Genomic DNA, 17,670 nt, shown 5'->3' on the forward strand with positions numbered 1-17,670 from the left:
GAGGAGGAAGGGGCGGCAGCAGGGGATCCGGGACCGCGTTCTGCAAGGGAGTGATGGGGAGATAATATCAGTATGGTGCTGGATCCTTAGCGGGGTGGGCAGCCTGTCTGCAGATTCTTCTTCCACCCAGCGAGGTTGCGGTTTGTAGGGCAGGACTCTCTGGGGCTCACCTGGAGGACTCTTTTGGTTCCTAGAAGAAGAGAATGGCTCTGATAACACACTCACTGGAAGCTAGACACAAAGCAGGCTCCCAGGGGAGGGACGGCATGAAAGTGGTGTATAACACGCTGTAAATGGGGTAACTAGGATAGTGTGGTCTGTGTCCCCTCTGGCTTGCATGTGTGGGTCCATAAAGCCCTGTGATCTAACGGTTGATGCTACGCTTTAGCGTCAAGAGTGGGCAATGCTTATCTCTTGGGGAAACAGGGACGGAGTTCTGCCCCTGCCCACCCTCACTGGGATGTCCTACAAACACATGTCCCGCTGTGCATCTGCGCACACTGGGGAAGGCCGCAGGTGACCCAACACGTTTGTTGCAATATCAACAATATCCCAAGAGACAATGGAGACCGAGAGGCATACACTAGCTGAGCGCTGAGTCCCCTGTCCGCGCGCCCTAGCTTGAGCCAGTCATCCAGCTCCGGCCTCCCGGGAGTTTGCATCCCCCACGCCCGTGGCAGATTGGCAGGGCTTTCTTTCTCCTAGGCTAGCTGGATGCAGGAGTGAACCCGCAGCCTGCCTCTTACTAGTGCTGGAGAAGCACCAAATAAATAGTTGCATATTCTAGCCCGGAAGCGGCGCTGTTGCTTGGCGCAGTGAAACTTCCAGTTCAATTTCAATGCTTAGCTAAGTCTGCCATTTGCGGCCCTATGGGTTTTGAGCGAGGGCAAAGATCACAAGGAACCTGCAAGAGATGGGGGGAGAGGGTAGCAATTAGCTCCGCCACAGGCACATGGGGGCCTGCCCCCTCTACCTACCTGTGAAGGGTGCAGAGAATTAATGCTGGGGACATGGCCCGCACATTCCATTTGGCTGCCACTCGTCAGGGGCCTCGCAGTCAGCCTGAGTCTGCTCTGGCTCGCAAGGGGACGCTTGTCAAAGGCATTACACCGGGGCATGACGCAGAAGGAGGCCTGACCATAGTATACCGATATATATTTCCTTTGACGGTCAACTTTACATTAGCTGTTGCGGGTCAAAAGAAGAAACTGCTCTGGGCATCCTTATGATCTTCCGTTCTGCTGTCCGCAGAGGGTTACTCCTAGTTCGCACATAGCACCGAGAGGAAGAAGGCCCGCCTGGCTCCCCTGGGTTGTAAGGACTAGCCCAACCATATCCTCTAATCTCTTCAGACTGAGAAGAACCGAAATGGTGACAAAGCAGTGTTTCGGGTCCTGTCTGTCTGCCCCCTGCCCACACCCAGCCTGGCAGGGATTAGGCGGCAAGAGGGCCAAGCTGGACATCGCTTCCTCCCTCTTCGAAAGATTTCACTCCTGCTTCTACTTGAATCTAAACAAAAGCTGCAATCTGCTCAGTCTGTGTCCAAACAGAGAACATTCACTAAGAGGCAGACAAGTGTGGCAGGATCCTTTCCATCACTCATATGCTGCACAGAAGCCAGGCTGGTGCCTTCCTGGGAAGATGCTTTTAGTCAAACGACAAGTTCTTGGCTAATATAGGAGTGTGCAGGAACCCCGGCCCTCTGCCCCCTGCAGGAACCCCGGATCTCCCTTCCCCCCCTGCAGGAACCCTGGCCCTCTGCCCCCCCCGCAGGAACCCCGGATCTCCCTTCCCCCCCTGCAGGAACCCCGGCCCTTTGCCCCCTGCAGGAACCCCGGATCTCCCTTCCCCCTCTGCAGGAACCCCGGCCCTTTTCCCCCTGCAGGAACCCCGGATCTCCCTTCCCCCCCTGCAGGAACCCCGGCCCTCTGCCCCCCCCGCAGGAACCCCGGATCTCCTTTCCCCCCCTGCAGGAACCCCAGATCTCCCTTCCCCCCCTGCAGGAACCCTGGCCCTCTGGCCCCCCCCACAGGAACCCCGGCCCTCTGCCCCCCCTGCAGGAACCCCAGATCTCCCTTCCCCCCCTGCAGGAACCCCGCATCCCCCTCATGCGTTTATTCAGTGTGTGTTTTTGCAGACTGGGCGGAAGCCCTGATGTGCAAACAGTTGGTTGACCTGAGTGTGAAGTGAGAGGGAGGCCTGGCTTTGGTGCACCCAGCTCAGTCACGTGGGCTGCTCAGAGCCGTTGGGAGCCGCAGGAAGTGGCTGGGCAGCCGGCCAAGCCAGGCAGAGGCCTTCCAGAGGAAATGGTTAATTAGCGGAAGGCTGAGTGCAGCAAGCTCCCAGGGCTCTCACTTGTCCCCAGCGTGAAAACAGCCACGAGGCTGAGCAGTCCCAGCTCAGCAGGGCCAAGCTCCTGGCAGTCACAGGAGCAGTCCTGGTGCCCACACCCAGGCAGGTGGCGAGGGTGCAGGAAGGAGCCTGGAGCTGCGGCACAATGAGAGAGATGGGTAGAGAGCTTAGCCCTGGCCTGGCCGCTGAGGGGCCAGCCAAGCCTCCAAAGCACACGGTGGATTTTGTGCTGGCCAGGCCAGGCCAGGGCTTTGTGGTGGGCAGAAAAGTAGCACCCTGCGGGGGAGGCTCAGCTGCTGCCCTGGCCTGGGTGTCACACAGCCATGCCCAGGGGGCTGCCGCCTCTGCAAGTGCTCGGGGAAGGCTAGCATGGCCCCATTCGGCAGCTGCGTGGAACCTAGCCGTGCCCTTCAGTGCAGTGGCAAGGCGGCACTCCGCGCCTCTTCCGAGAACATTACTGGGCCATGAGGGCCGGTACCCCGTCCCTTACGTCAGCTTTCTACAGCGTCCACAACCAGAGAGCAATATGTGACCAACTGACCTGCGGCTGGAATCTGCTATTGAGTCTGTGACCACTCCCGCCTTGGGGCTGCTAGTAGAGGAGCGTCCCGGCTCTGTTCCCCCTTGAGGTGACCGCTGGAGCTGGGCCTATCTGGCCTCAGATGTGATGGAGCTGTAGCTAGGACAGGGTTGGACAGACTAGCCGGGGTGGCATGAAGCTCCCCGATTACCAGAGTCAGAAGCCCATGGCACCGCTCGGGTACTGAACTGCACCCAGGGGTGTTCTCCTGCCAAGGGGCACGAGCATATCCTGTGATGTGTGTGTGGTCCAATTTCCCGCTCATACACCAAGAGACGCACTGGATTGGCCTGGAGCCTGCCTCAAGGCCTGGAACAGTGGAGAAATCCATGCAGTTAGAAGACAAGACATGGACTCCCATTGGTTTGGATGAGCACACGGCCAGAACGTCGGACCCGCTTCTCCCTTCCAGGAGGCCCTGGAATCGGGCGCTTGTGGCTGTGACTGAGAGGCTCCCTTCAAAAGCCAAAACTCCAGGCTTGTGATCAGGGAGGGGGCAGCAGGGGATGCAGTGTGAACAGGTCACTGTGGAGCCCAGGGTGCTGAGCCCCCTCCCGCTGGAAATGGAGCCTTGGGACAATGCGATTCCACAAAGCTCCCTTCACAGCGGTACGATTGGTACGTGTATTAGATGAACTATGTCCAAAAACGGCAGCATGAATTTGCCAGGTGTCCCTCCCAAAGCCAGGGGTGTGTGGGGCTGGCATTGCAGGCTGTGACGAGGAGAGCTGGGGATGGCTTGCACCCACTCAGCAGTGTCTGGCTATAGCGAGCTCTGTTGTGGGCCCAGAAAACCCCATGGGGGGGCGGTGTCTGTGCAGCCTGCTCCCGGCGGTGCACAGATCTCTGCTGCTCATTAAGTCTGGGAGGGGGGCTGCTGCACCAGCCATCTCAGTGATAATCACCTGGTCCTGCTCATGGCCATTCTCCGGCCTGGCTCGGCACCTGCTGCATCACTGGACAGTTAGCGAGAGCTTGGTGCCTAGTGGCCAGGAAGTTCTGCTTCTAGCTTCTCACCGTGACTCATCGAGCCCGTGACACACGGAACTGTCTCAGGTGTCAGGTTTGTGAACAGGAACGATACAGCCAAACAGGCCAGAAGGGAGAACGGTCCCTCTGCAAGAACGACTGCAGTGTAGGAACAATCACAGGGCGCTGTGTGATGCCCCTGCTCAGCCCCTGGGCTGGGAGCACCTGGCTTCTGGGAGGTTCCATAGAAACTCCTGCCCAGCTGGTTTATAGATGGTGCCCAGCTGGGAGGGGGAGAGGTTGTCTCTACTCGCTCCCAAGCCCGCTAGGGAGGTGAGCAGCTGGGGCTCCCCAGGGGCAGGGCACTGGCCCTTAGAAAGGAAGTCCAGTTCCCCAGCCCGCCCATGGATGCAGGGTCTCTGCCAGGCAGGGACAGAGCCTGCCCCATGCAGGTGCCACTTGTGGGGAGAGTGCCAGCTGCAGACAGCTGTGAAGGGGGTGTAGAAAGTCACGATTTTAATTGGCTGGTCAGCTTGGAATGGCAGTGCTGGCAGCCAGCCAGGAATGACTGACAGGATTTCACAGGGAAAACCAGAGGTGGGGTGGGCGGGGGGCGCTTTGGGTTCCACTGGTGGGGGGGCATCGGGACTGGCTGGCTCCCTCGTGCAGATGGGCAGACAAGCCCACTGCTGGAAGGTGTTAGCCCAAGCTAGCCCACACGGACTGGCACCCCAGCAGAGCAGTGCTGCCGTAGGGGCTTCAGCACAAAGGACAAGCGATGTAGAAGGCTAAATCTCTAGGGGAGCACTGGGCATGGGGATGGCTTTGCTGTGAGTCCTCAGTGTCCTGCCACCTCCCCGAGTGACTCACCTCCAGCCCCCAGAGCTGGACTCAGAGCGTGCTGCATTTCCAGGGGCTGCACCAGACCCTTGGCCACATAGCCAGGTGCAGATCATGAGGCCTGGGAACCAAGGTTCCTTCGAGCCTGTTCTCTTCCTTTTGGACTATCACAGCCACAGTGACAGGACTGGGGAGGCCGCGGCCCCCTGCTCTGAGGGCAAAGGGGTGAAAGACAAGGCCCTCACTCAGAGCAACCCAGTGGCCGTTATTCGTTACCCTTTCAGGGCACAAGGACTCTGTCTGGTCCTGAAGACCTGAGCAGGGCATGATCCCCATCCCCGAAACTTGCCAGTCCTGCTGCCCCTCAAGTAAGAGGCAGCAGGACAATGCCCCTGAGACAGACCAGACCATGCGAATCTCTGACCCAGGCTAAGGATGGTTGGCAGAGAAGTCAGCCCCCAGGAGAATGGCAGGTGAGAGGTCAGTGGCACAGGGCCACCTATGCTGCTGCAGAGAGAGTATCAAGGAACGGCCAGACCCACAGGCCAGGAAATCCCCACAGGAAGGTCAGTATGAGAGCCACGAGCTCCCCTGGGAACAGGTTTGATCAAGGCAGGCGCCCTGGCAGACTTGGCCGTTGTTCTCCTCGCTCAGTGTGGGAGAGCGAAGTCTCCTCATTTCATCTCAGAGCTTAACGTCCTTAACCAGAGAGGATTTACAAATCCCACTATGGATGCTGTCAGGAGCCCATGCCCACCAGCTGTCATAAACAGACAGTTAAGGGTTAATGTTCTTTCACCTGCAAAGGGCTTACAAGCAGAGAACTGACGCCTGACCAGAGGACCAATCAGGAAACCAGATTTTTCAAATCTCAAGGGAGGGAAGTTTTTGGGTGTGTGTTTTTTTGTGTGTGCTCTGTCTGTTGCTCTCTCGGCTCTGAGAGTGATCTCTCTATCTGTCTCCAGGCTTTCTAACCTTCTGTTTCCAAGTGTAAGTACAAAGGTAGAAGACAATAGGCTTATATTGTTTTTTGTATTTACATGGTGTAGTTTTGCTGGAATGTTTTAAATTGTATTTCTTTTTGGATAAGGCTGTTTATTCATTTTTTTCTTTTAAGCCAATAACCCTGTATATTGTCACCTTGATACAGAGACCATTTTTATGTCTTTTTCTTTCTTTTTATATAAAGCTTTCTTTTTAAGACCTGTTGGATTTTTTTAGTTGGGGCTCTCTGCAGTTACCAGGGAGGCTGGGAGGAAGAAGACAGGGGGAAGAGAAAATCTCTTTGTGTTAGAGTTACAAAGCTTGCATTTGCAGGGACTCTGAGTGAGGGTGAGAGAAACCTGATCTCTCTGTGTTTGTGTTTCAAGGAATTGAAACAGGGTAATCTCCTAGAGTACCAGGGCGGGAAGATCTGGGAGGAGGTAAAGAGGGGACAAGGGGAGTGGTTATTTCCCTTTGTTGTGAGACTCAGGGCATCTGAGTCTTGGGTCCCCCAGGGAAGGTTTTGGGGAGACCAGAGTGAGCCAGACACTGGAATTCTGGCTGGTGGCAGCACTATCAGATCTAAGCTGGTAATTAAGCTTGAGCCTTCAATCACGCACCCATTTTACGCTAAGTTCAGGAATCTGGACTTATGCTCATATGACACCAGCCATTGAAGCGTCACAAGAACTGTGTCAGAAACACCGTCCCCACGGGAGACTAAAGAACACGAAAGACTCTTGATTAGCCATAGCGGCTAGTTAGGCCTTGTCTCTGTGGCCATGTGAGTACCTGCTTTGGCAGGCAGGCTGACATATTCCATCCGGAGAAGCAGTGGTGACTCAGCTGATTAGCCACACCACAGAGCTCCACGAGCAGTTTCGAAGACACAGATTCAGATCTCCCCTGACATGGGAGACCTCAGAAACATCCAGGCTTATGCATAGAAAAAAAACGGCGTGAAAGAATATTTAATGAGTTAGATGCACTTTAAGATTGGCAGGTGCCCATGACATTCATCCCAGCGGTTATCCACCCGGATAACATTTAATCTAAAATCTCTGAAATGATACCCAGGAAGATGGAGATTCCCACAACCTCCCTAAGAGCAATTATTCCAGTGTTAACTAACCCGATCTGTTAGACTTTTTCCAAAGAGGTCCAACCTAAAATCCCCTTGCTGCCATTTAAGCCCATTGCTTCTTTTTCCAATAATCATCCTTAGAAGGGCTAAGGTGACAAGTTTCTCCCTCCTCTGATGACAACCCTATTAAGATACCATGAAACTTGCGTACATGCCCCTTTTCATCTTACACTGCTTGCCAAACTAAATAAACCCGGTTCTTTCAGCCTTCTCCAAGGTCATGTACTCGTAACCTTTAATCTTCTGTTGCTCTTCTCTGGACCCCCTCAATTTCCTCTCACATCTTTCTGAAATGTGGTTGCCCACTAAAACTGGACACACAGTTAGGTTGACTGATCTATAACTCCCGTGGGTCCTCCTGCTCCTCTGTTACAGATAGGGGCTAGTTAGTCCTGCCCTTACTCATCCACTCGGCCCTCCACCTGTCCTCATCCGTACCCGAGTTTCCCGAAGATCATGTACCAAGATGGGATGGTCTAGACAGTATTTGGTCCTGCCATGAGGGCAGGGGACTGGACTCGATGACCTCTCGAGGTCCCTTCCAGTCCTAGAGTCTATGAATCTATGAAACCTGGAAAGATACTGGACCAAAGTATGAAAAAATCAGTTTGTCAGCACCCGGCGGCTAATGGGGTTAGAAGGAGCAGCCAGCATGGGTTTGTCAAGAACAAATCCTGGCAAATCACCTCCCCTCCTCCTCTGACAGGGTCACTGGCCAGTGGCTGGGGGAAACGGTGGACGTGATCTATCTGGATGGCAGTACAGCTTTTGGCACAGTCCCACGTGACATTCTCCTAAACGAACTAGGGCCATGGGGTCTAGATGAGATTCCTGTCCGGTGGGTGCACCACTGGCTGATGACCAGGCTCGCTGTCACCCAGGGAGGACTATAAAACATTCTAGACATGTTCCATAACTGTTGTTCGCAAGAGATGTTGCATGTCACTCCACTCGCAGCAGGAGTTCGCCCTGAGCACAGTTGTCAGAGATTTTCCCTGAGCGGTATCCATGGGGGCACGTCGAGTACCTTCTGCTGCCGTGCACCACGCTGTGCAGGTATAAAGAGAAGCCGCCCCCAGGCCCCCTCGGTTCTGTCTTGCTGGAAAACTTGGATGCAGAGAGGCAGGAGAGCAGGTCGTGGAACAGGTGTGCAACACATCTTAAAGAACAACAGTTTATGGGAAAGCTAAGGAACCGTTTTTCTCCTTGGAGTGACGGCACTTGCGCATTCCACAAATCAGCAGGTGAGATGAGAGTCTAGCTGAACAACGCCTGGAAGATAACTTGCCCACATCTGGCATTGTCTCTAGAATCACAGAAATGTAGGATGGGAAAGGCCAGTCCCCTGCCTTAGGCAGGGCTAAAGATTATCTAGACCATCCTGACAGGTGTTTGTCCAACCTGCTCTTCACAGCCTCCAAGGATGGAGCTTCCACAACCTCCCTGGACAATTTATTCCAGTGTTTAACCACCCTGACAGCTAGGCAGTTTTTCCTAATGTCCAACTAAACCGCCCTTGCGGCAATAAGCCCATTGCTTCTTGTCCTGTCCTCAGTGGATAAGAGCAATTTATCACCTTCCCCTCTATAAACAGCCTTTTATGTACTTGAAGACTTATGTCCCCCCCAGTTTTCTCTTCTCCATGCTAAATAAACTGGGATGCTGTGTATACATGGTCACTTTTCTTTTATCACTGTTGTTACCACTGCTACACAATTTCCATAAATTTTATACAAAGTGTCTCATGTCTGGTGTCAGTGGAAACATTACAATCTATCACGTACCATTATCCTGGTTAAATCCATGTATCAGCTTTGTATCGGAAGTTAGGGCTATCGGCTGTGTCTTTGTAGTGTTGTATTCCTGGGTGACACCCACTAGGTGCATTGACAGTAGGGCCAAACAGCTGTGTGTGGATGTCCCATTAAGGACACTCAGCCCTCACAAGAAACTCAGCCTACCCAGTAGGCAGGATCTGGCTTGAGTGGAGCCCAGCACTGCCCCAATAAATCATCTCCTTAGAACGGGGAAAAGGACCGACTTCTTGGAGCTGATCAAGAGTCGCAGTGCCTTGAAAGTTGACTGGAGAAGAGTTACACTGGACAGGACCTGAAGCCTGGAATGGCCTTGAGATGTTGCAGTCTATATGGTTTTATAAAAATATGCTAATGAGTGAATATAATGTAACTGGAATATGCTTCATGCGAAAGGTCTCTTGTAAGGTATCGTTACAAAGCTTACAATCTACTGAGTGTGGTCATCCTATTTGTATAAATGTACCACTCTTCTATCTGACACTAGAAATATAACTCTGAGGACCTATTGTAATTATGCAAAGTGTGGGCCATTAATGGTGCTTTGGAATCTTGATGAATTCCATTAACCAGGACAATTGTCTACAGATGGGTGTGTTTTAGCTGTAAGTCTTCCTGTGTGTGTGTGTGCTGGCAAGTGCACAGTGGAGTCTTGCAGTGCCATGTGATCATGTCACCTGAACTGGAATCCATCTTTAACATGGTGTCTTTCCATTGAGAAGGACGGGATGGGAACCCAGAGCGAGACGAAGGATTCCCACCTTATGCAAAAGATATACAAAGGGGTGGAACAGAACAGGGAGGAGAGAGCAGCCATCATGAGCAATCCCCTAGCTACCACCTGAGCTGGAACAAGAGCTGTACCAGGGGAAAGAATTGTGCCCAGGCCTGGAAGGTGTCCAGTCTGAGGAAAAAAGTTACTGAAACAGCTCTGAGGGTGAGATTATCTGTATTCAGTTTGATTAGACACAGATTTGCACATTTTATTTTATTTTGCTTGGTGACTTACTTTGTTCTGTTTGTTACTATTTGGAACCACTTAAATCCTACTGTCTGTATTTAATAAAATCACTTTGTACTTATTAATTAACTCAGAGTATGTATTAATACCTGGGGGAGCAAACAGCTGTGCATCTCTCGCTATCAGGGTTATAGAGTGCGAACAATTTATGAGTTTACCCTGTGTAAGCTTTACACAGAGTAAAACAGATTTATCTGGGTTTAGACCACACTGGGAGTTGGGCATCTGAGTGTTAAAGACAAGCACACTTCTGTAAGCTGCTTTCTGGTAAACCTGCAGCTCTGGGGCAAGTAATTCAGACCCTGGGTCTGTGTTGGAGCAGACGGGTGTGTCTAGCTCAGCAAAACAGGGTGTTGGGGTCCTGAAATGGCAGGGAAAATGGGCAGAAGTGGTCTTGGCACATTGAGTGGCAGCTCCCAAGGGAGGGTTCTGTGATCCAACCCATCACAGGCCTCGCACAAGCCAGTCAGCCAGATAGGGACAAACTTGACCCCTAACTTTCTCAGGAAGGCAGCTACCAACACCATTCATTTTGTAGAGCCCCAGGGTGCTGCTGACAGGCTGAAAGGCAGCACTATGAACTGGGAATGAGATTGGTTTGCCAAGAATATCATACACCCGGTGGCCTTTCCTAAAGGAACATACTTCCATGGGGCAGTTTAAGCTGGGAATGGCATACCAGTCTCCGGGATCCAGGCAGGGGGTAATGGCAGCCAATGTGACTAGGTGAAACCTTCATCTCTTTTAGATACCTGTTGAGTCGACATAGGTCTAAAATTGGCCTGAGATCTCCCTTTGCTTTTGGGATAAGGAAGGAGCAGGAATACAACCCCATTCCTCTATGACACTGTGGGACCTATTCTATGGCTCCCACCCACAGTGGAGACTGAGGCCACTCCAGGAGGTCCAAAGAAGAAGGGGCGGGTGGGAAGGAGGGGAAGAATCATATTGAAGGGTGTGTCCCACTTCCACACTCCTTTAGACCCTTTGATCTGATGCAATTTGGGACCAAGCACTGAGGAAGACCGGCCTGGCATCTCAACTGACCCATCAAAATGGCTGCTGAGTCCCCCAGTGGGCCTACGTAGACCAAGAGCTGCTGCAAAAGAAGGAGTCAGCCTGTGCCTTTAACTCCTACTCTCTTGCCTTGATAGGCCCTGGCAAGGCGCAAGACTGGGGTATCGGTGGGACTGCTGAGGATGAAAGGGCACGAGTATGTACCCTCAGACTTCAGCATCTCCTGGGAGCCCTTTAAACTCAGATGTTTATCATCCATCTGCACTACAAAGAGGGCCACCTTTCAGCACAGGCCCTGCAAGGTCTGCTGTACCTCAAGGCAACCGCAGAGACTGAAGCCATGAGCAGCTGTGCATAGCGAGGGCAGAGGCCGTGGTCCTAGCAGCCAAATCAGTCGTGAGCAAACTGGCCTGAAAAAGTTCTTGCCACTAACTTCCCTTCCTCCACCAGCAGAAGGAAATCCTCCTCGGGGGGCTTATCCTTGCATTTCAGAACAGAGTCCTGGATGTTAAATCATGTCACCTGCGTGGTTGGTGATTTTAGGCTGTAGCCTCACCATACAAGAAATGTTTTTACCAAACAAGTTGAGCTTTCCGGCATCCTGTCACTTAGGGGTAGATACCTGATGCCCATGGCGTTTCCCTCTCACTCACAGCCGAGATGAGTGACCCTGAAGAGGGGTAGGGGTGAAAATGCTCCAAGCCTCGGTAGGGTTCATAATCTGTGCGCTGCACAATTTGATGTGGGAGGGAGTTTGCCACTGAATCTTAGCGGGCTCCAAGATCCTCATTAATCAGACGAGCGGCACAAGATGGAGCAGCCACTGCCAGAACATCAGACAGACAATGAGAGGAGTCCTCAGCGCTACTTGGATGCCCAAGGCAGAGGTAAACTTCCTGAGACCTCCTGGCAAGCTCCTGTGGGGGCGAAGACACTCCAGAACAAGTGGCTTCATGCGGAGAAAAGGTGGGTGAAGCTAACAGGGGTGAGGCTGGGCCTCCTCTGACAGTTGCCCCTTAGGTCCTCTTGAACTTCTTCCTTCTGCTTGGTACCAAGCCCGGTGCAGGATCAGGAGGAGCTGGATGAGACGACTCCCCAGGTCTAGATGAAGAAACTGAATGTGAATGGCATTGGGAGAGTCTGGAAATGGGGGGGGGTCACTGAAAGGGGATTGAACCCCAGTGACTCCCTCGCCACGATTCCAGGCCAGCGCTGGCAGAAGGATCTCACTAATACCCCAAGTGGTGAGGTCTAGGAGGGGGTTGTGACGGGTTGGACCTCTTGGGAAGCCACCTGATGTGCTGTGATACCACTGAGTCTGCCTGTTCTGCCAGCCTGGGCCCCCTTCACCTGTCCTGCTGAGCCAGGCTCTTCAAACCTCCTCTAACACACACACAGGCAGGGCCACCCCCAGCTGCAGATCAGCTCTGGGCAGACTCAGCTTCAGGGACTTGCGCAGCACTTGGATCTCCCCCTCCCTTGGTGTGCAGACCCAAACATATATTACAAAATTTGCCCGTTCCCTCTATACGGAGAGAGGTGTGCACACTTCTTACCTCCCTCCGCCCCAGTTAGAAGTGACAGAAACTGGGTTTAATAATAAACAAAACAAATTTTAACTATAAAGGCAGATTTTAAGTGGTAAAATGAGTAACAAACAGAACAAAGCCGATTACTAAGTAAATGAAATCAAACACCCAAACTAAGCTAGTTTCACTAAAGAAATTGGTTACAAGGAATATTTCTCCCCCTAGATCAGGGGTTCTCAAACTGGGGGTCGGGACCCCTCAGGGGACCGTGAGGTTATTACAAGGGGGGTCGTGAGCTGTGAACCTCCACCCCAAACCCTGCTTTGCCTCCAGCATTTATAACGGTGTTAAATATATAACAAGTGTTTTTAATGTACAAGGGGGGGGGGGTCGCACTCAGAGGTCTGCTGTGTGAAAGGGGGCACCAGTAAAACAGTTTGAGAGCCACTGGACTAAATAGTGTTACAGGCAGTTTGCAAAATTCCTGTGGTTCAGAGTTCTGGTCTATTCCTTTTCAGACTGGACCCCTGTCTCAGGCTGGACTCCCCCTTCCCTTCAGTCTTCCTTCTTGGGCAGACAGGCCATGGAGGGGAGGAGGAGACCCGTTTGCCTTCCTCCCCGCCCTTCAATAGGATTTACATAAGGCAAGAATATTGTTTCCCAAACTTGATCCTCCCCTTCCCTTCCGGTGGAAAGTTACAAGAAGTCCTGGGTAGCATTTAGGATCGGGTGACAAGATCACCTGACTGTAGGATCACAGCATCCATGAGTCAGTGGCAATATGGAGCGTCCATGGGAAGGCCAAGCTTTTCACAGTCCATTGTCCTCTCTGATAATACAGATCACAGAATATCAGGGTTGGAAGGGATCAGGTGGTATCTAGTCCCACCCCCTGCTCAAAGCAGGACCAATCCCCAGACAGATTTTTACCCCAGATCCCTAAATAGCCCCCTCAAGGATTGAACTCACAACCCTGAGTTTAGCAGGCCAATGCTCAGACCACTGAGCTATCCCTCCACCAGGTACAGAGTCAATATTCTTAACTTCAGATACAGAAATGATACAGGCATACAAATAGGATTATCACATTCAGTAAATCAGAACCTTTCCAGTGATATCTCACATGAGCCATCTTGCATAACGTACATCTCAGTTATGTCAGTCATATCATAAGCATATTTTCATAAGGAATATGGAACGACGCGTCACGGGGTGGCAAAACACACTCTGGGTTGGGAGACTTAAGAATCTGAAGAAGAATCATCATCTCACAATCATGGAGGGGCCAAACCCTTCAGTGCTGGAGACGGGTACCAAGAGTCTGGGGAATAATGAAGAGAAGCATCAACAATGGTACTGATGGCCGAAAGCTCTGGGAGGCTGGAGGATAACATGGTACCGGCTGCTGCACTGAGGAGGTTGGTGCCGTGTGTTCTACTGGTACCATTGAAGGTATCTCCTGCACCACTGGCCACACCAGAACTGATAAACTCAAGTCCCTGGCTGCTGCATATGCCTCTGGCATGGACAGTCCTGGAATAGTCTGACTAATGCACAAGAGACAAAGACGCTGCCCCAGACCATGAAGGTGCCGCTTTGGGCCCTGGTCTGACAGTGCCTGCCCTGCGCTGGAGTCATGGTGCCATCTCACCTGATGAACAAGTGCAGGAATGCTTCGATTTTGCCTGCACTCTACTCGACCCTTCATCCCTTTGCTTGGTAGATTTAGGAGTGGCGATCTGCCTCTCCTGGCAGCATCCTTGGAAGCCTTATGTTCCTTCTTGGGCACCAGCAAGGGTGAGCGGTGCCGGGACTCAGCCAGTATTGGAGGTGCCCTTCTCACCCAGTCCGAAGTGCTCAGTACCCCTGGGACTGAAGATGGTCTCACGAGCGGCCTCGAACAAAGGAAACTTCAGCCTGGCCTCTCTCTCTTTCTTGGTCCTCAGCTTGAAGTCCATACAAATCTGGCCCTGATCCCTAATGTGGGACTCACCTAGACAAACTAGAAAACTAGAGCATGGGCTGCTCACAGGTTTACAGCATGAAAGGCAGAGCTTGAAGCCTGGTGACCCAGGTATTCCTTGGTACCGACAAACAGAGGCCCAGAGCTAGGGAACCGAGAAACTAACTTCTGCTAAACAAAAATGTATCTATTACAACTAACACCAAAAAAGGAATCTATGAACAGGTAACTCTGCATCTGGATGCAGAGAAAACTTGCTGAAGCAAGATAAACAGATTCCAAGGACTGTTACAGGTGGTAAGGAGGAAGTGAGGGGGGTCAGGGATGGTGTAACAGGATGCGCTCACCCCTTGTGAGTGCCCCCTTGGCCAAGTGCATGTGCCTGCACTCTCTCTCTCTCAGCTTGTTCCTTCTCTGGGATAGAGCAGTGCCCCAGAGCTCCCTCCCAGAGACAATGTCTTCGCCCTCTTGGGGCTTCCTGGCCACAGCTCTCCAGCTGGGCCACTACAGTTCAGTTCCCCCTCTGGGGTGCTTCACTGTCCAGGCCACTTCCCCCAGGGGGTTAGGGGGGACCTGGGCCCACCCACTACTCTGGGTCCCAGCCCAGAGACCCTGTAGATAGCAGCTGTCTGCTGTTATCTAAGTCATGCTGCTGCACTAATTCCCTGGGCCACTTCCTCACAGCCCTGTGCCATCTTCACCTGTACCTCAGGGCCCTGTCCTCATGGAGTCCCTGCAACCAGCTCAGGGCCCCTTCTCGCTCTTCCTGGCTTCTGGCAGCTCTGCCCTGTCTGGGGTCCTGTAGCTGTCAGCCAGCCACACCCTATCCACACTTCTTCAGCTCCAGCAAGGAACTGGACTCCCACTGGCCCTGCAGCTCTTTTTATACTAGGCTGCTGGGCCCTGATTGGCTGTGTCCCACACAGCCACTCTAGGCAGCTTGGAGGACTCTCTCCACTGCTCTTTTTTGGGGCAGGGGGTGGCAGGGCCACGAGGCCTCCAGCAGGGGGCCTGAGAGGGTCTGGTGTACCCCATCACAGATGGTTTCGCCCTTTATACCTGCTTGCAGTGGCATGTGGCAGCAAAGGGTGCTCAAGCCACCCCCAACAAGTGCTGCTGAGAGAAAAATTTCCAAGCCCCATGCTGGAGGTGAGCACACGCCAAGAGTGCAATGCACATGTGCAGTCAATCAACGAAGAACTAGTGGGGCCTCCTAGGGGTTAGTCCTGGGTCTGGCACTATTCAATATTTTCAGTCACGACGTGCATAATGGAGTGGAGAAGCTGCTTATGAAATGTGCAGATGACCCCAAGCTGGGAGAGGTCACAAGCACTTTGGAGGCAGGATCAGAATCCAAAGCGACCTTGGCAACTGAGAACTGGTCTGAAATCGACAAGACGAAGTCAGTAGAGACAAGTGCAACGTACTACAGTTGGGGAGGAAAACTCAGCTGCACAGGTACAAACAGGGGACTAACTGGCTCGGTGGTAGCACCGCTGGACAGGATCCGGGGGTTACAGTGCATCACGAACTGAATGAGAGTCAACAGAGTGATGCAGCTGTGAAAAGGGCAAATCTCATTCTGAGATGCAGGAACAGGAGCATCGTATGTAAGACATGGGAGGTCACTGTCCTGCTCTACTTGGCACTGGTGAGGCCTCAGCTGGACTCCTGTGTCCACTTCTGGGTGCTGCACTTTAGGAAGAGAGTCCAGAGACGAGTTACAAAAACAAAAAAAACTTTAAAACACTCGACCTAAGGCTAAAACACCTGGCATGGTTAGTCTTAAGGAAAGGAGACTGCAGGAAACCTGACAGGCTTCAAATACATTGTGGGCTGTTCTAAAGAGGGCGGGGATCAGTTGTTCTCTGTGTGCACTGGAGGTAGGACAAGCAGCAATGGGGGACGAAGGTTAGATATCAGGAAAAACTCTCGCACTCTCAGGGTAGTTACGCTCTGGAACAGGCTCCCAAGGGAGCTGTGGGCTCCCCATTGCTGCAGGTTTTTAAGAACAGGCTGGACAAACCCCTGTCAGGGCTGGTCCAGGGTTACTTGGCCCTATCACAGCACAGGGGGCTGCATCTGATGACCTCCTGATGTCCCTTCCAGTCTGTCCCCTGGGCCATCTCTCCTTCCCGGCTCCAGAGCATGCTCTGCCGCGGCTGGCTAGTTCAAGGAGCTGCATTTCTTTACACAGGGGTTATCAGGCAAGCAGAACACAGTCTTCACTCAATCTGCGGCCCCAGGCTTCAGGGCAGCCCCTCCCACAGGTCTCTGGCCCTCCAGTTCCAGCCCTGGCAGCCCCCCAGCCTCAGCCAGCTCTGCTCCCTTCCTGGAGCAGCAGCTGCAGGGCTGCTTCCCTGAGCCCTTGGCTCCCTGCTCCAGGGACTCACCCCAGGAGCTAGCTCCACTCCAGCATGACTTTCCCTCTCCAGGGCTCAGCCTGTCTCAGTTCTTCCTTCCCAGCTGCTCCTGAGCAGCCCTTTCTAGGTTCTGGTGCAGCCCAGCCCTCTTTAATTGCTGGACTTGGCTCCCCTGCTCCAGTCCAGGGCACTGAGCTCAGTCTAGTCACAGGGACCAGTTACGTGTCTATGATTCTGCACCAGCAGCTGAGCAGCCCTGAAGGAATCATGCACCTGTTCCCTTGAATCACATGCACCTGTCCTGGCCACAAAAGTGAGACAAGAACAGGCCTGAGGGAGGCGCTCTGGGGACTTCCTGGACACATTTGTCCATCCGTTGTGAGTTCAGTCCTTGAGGGGGCCATTTAGGGAAGTGGGGATTGGTCCTGCTTTGAGCAGGGGGTTGGACTAGATGATCTCCTGAGGTCCCTTCCAACCCTAATAATCTGTGATTCTGTGAAGTTACTGGAGAATCAGCAATAACTAGACACTTGCTGTCCAGTCCCAGGCCTGGGGGGTACTCAACCTACCTCCTGTGAGCATTGAACCAGCCATGACTGGACAATCCTGCTGCTGTTTCATCTCCGAGAAGGGTCCAGAAGGCAGCCCCAGCCCTTTAGAAGCTCCTCAGCCCCGAAGCTGAGAGCGGCTCACTCCTGTAGCGAGAGGGAGAGAAATGCAATAGTAACATCCCAGTGGCTGAGTGAGAAGTTTCTTCCTCCGTGTTTCCCTTTATTCCCGTTACAGGGACCCCTGCGCAGGCACCGTGGGATCTGCTGACTCCTGAGCTGCCCTCCAGCCTTGTGTGGCAAGAGGGGTGAGTGAACAGCTGCTACTGGGGAGAGAGAGCAGCGTTCCAGGCCCAGGGCTCTCGTTAGCTCTGCAGACGAGCTCCGGGTGACTTGACAGTGGGTCTCTCTCACCAGAGCTCCGGGTGACTTGACAGTGGGTCTCTCTCACCAGCAGAAGCTGGTCCAATCAAAGATATTCTCTCCCCTGCCTTGTCTCTCTAATATCCTGGGACCCACACGTCTCAGCACCACTGCAGACTCCAA

At 52.9% G+C, this 17,670-nt stretch overlaps 1 long non-coding RNA gene across 2 annotated transcripts in view; it reads right to left on the bottom strand.

Annotated features, from left to right (window-relative positions):
- LOC116831568 (uncharacterized) overlaps positions 1-17,670 on the bottom strand; it is a 28,966-nt gene that overhangs the window by 9,022 nt on the left and 2,274 nt on the right. The window contains exons 2-3 of one of the 2 annotated variants that reach the window (XR_004375234.2): positions 17,146-17,271; positions 11,041-11,822 (exon numbers count right to left, since the gene is read on the bottom strand). This is a non-coding gene — a long non-coding RNA (uncharacterized LOC116831568). Of the gene's footprint in view, positions 1-11,040; positions 11,823-17,145; positions 17,272-17,670 lie in introns of those variants that run through there. The other variant, XR_012656681.1, reaches the window with a different exon arrangement.

This window comes from Chelonoidis abingdonii, chromosome 10 (genome assembly GCF_003597395.2).
Source record: "Chelonoidis abingdonii isolate Lonesome George chromosome 10, CheloAbing_2.0, whole genome shotgun sequence".
Taxonomy (NCBI): domain Eukaryota; kingdom Metazoa; phylum Chordata; order Testudines; family Testudinidae; genus Chelonoidis; species Chelonoidis abingdonii.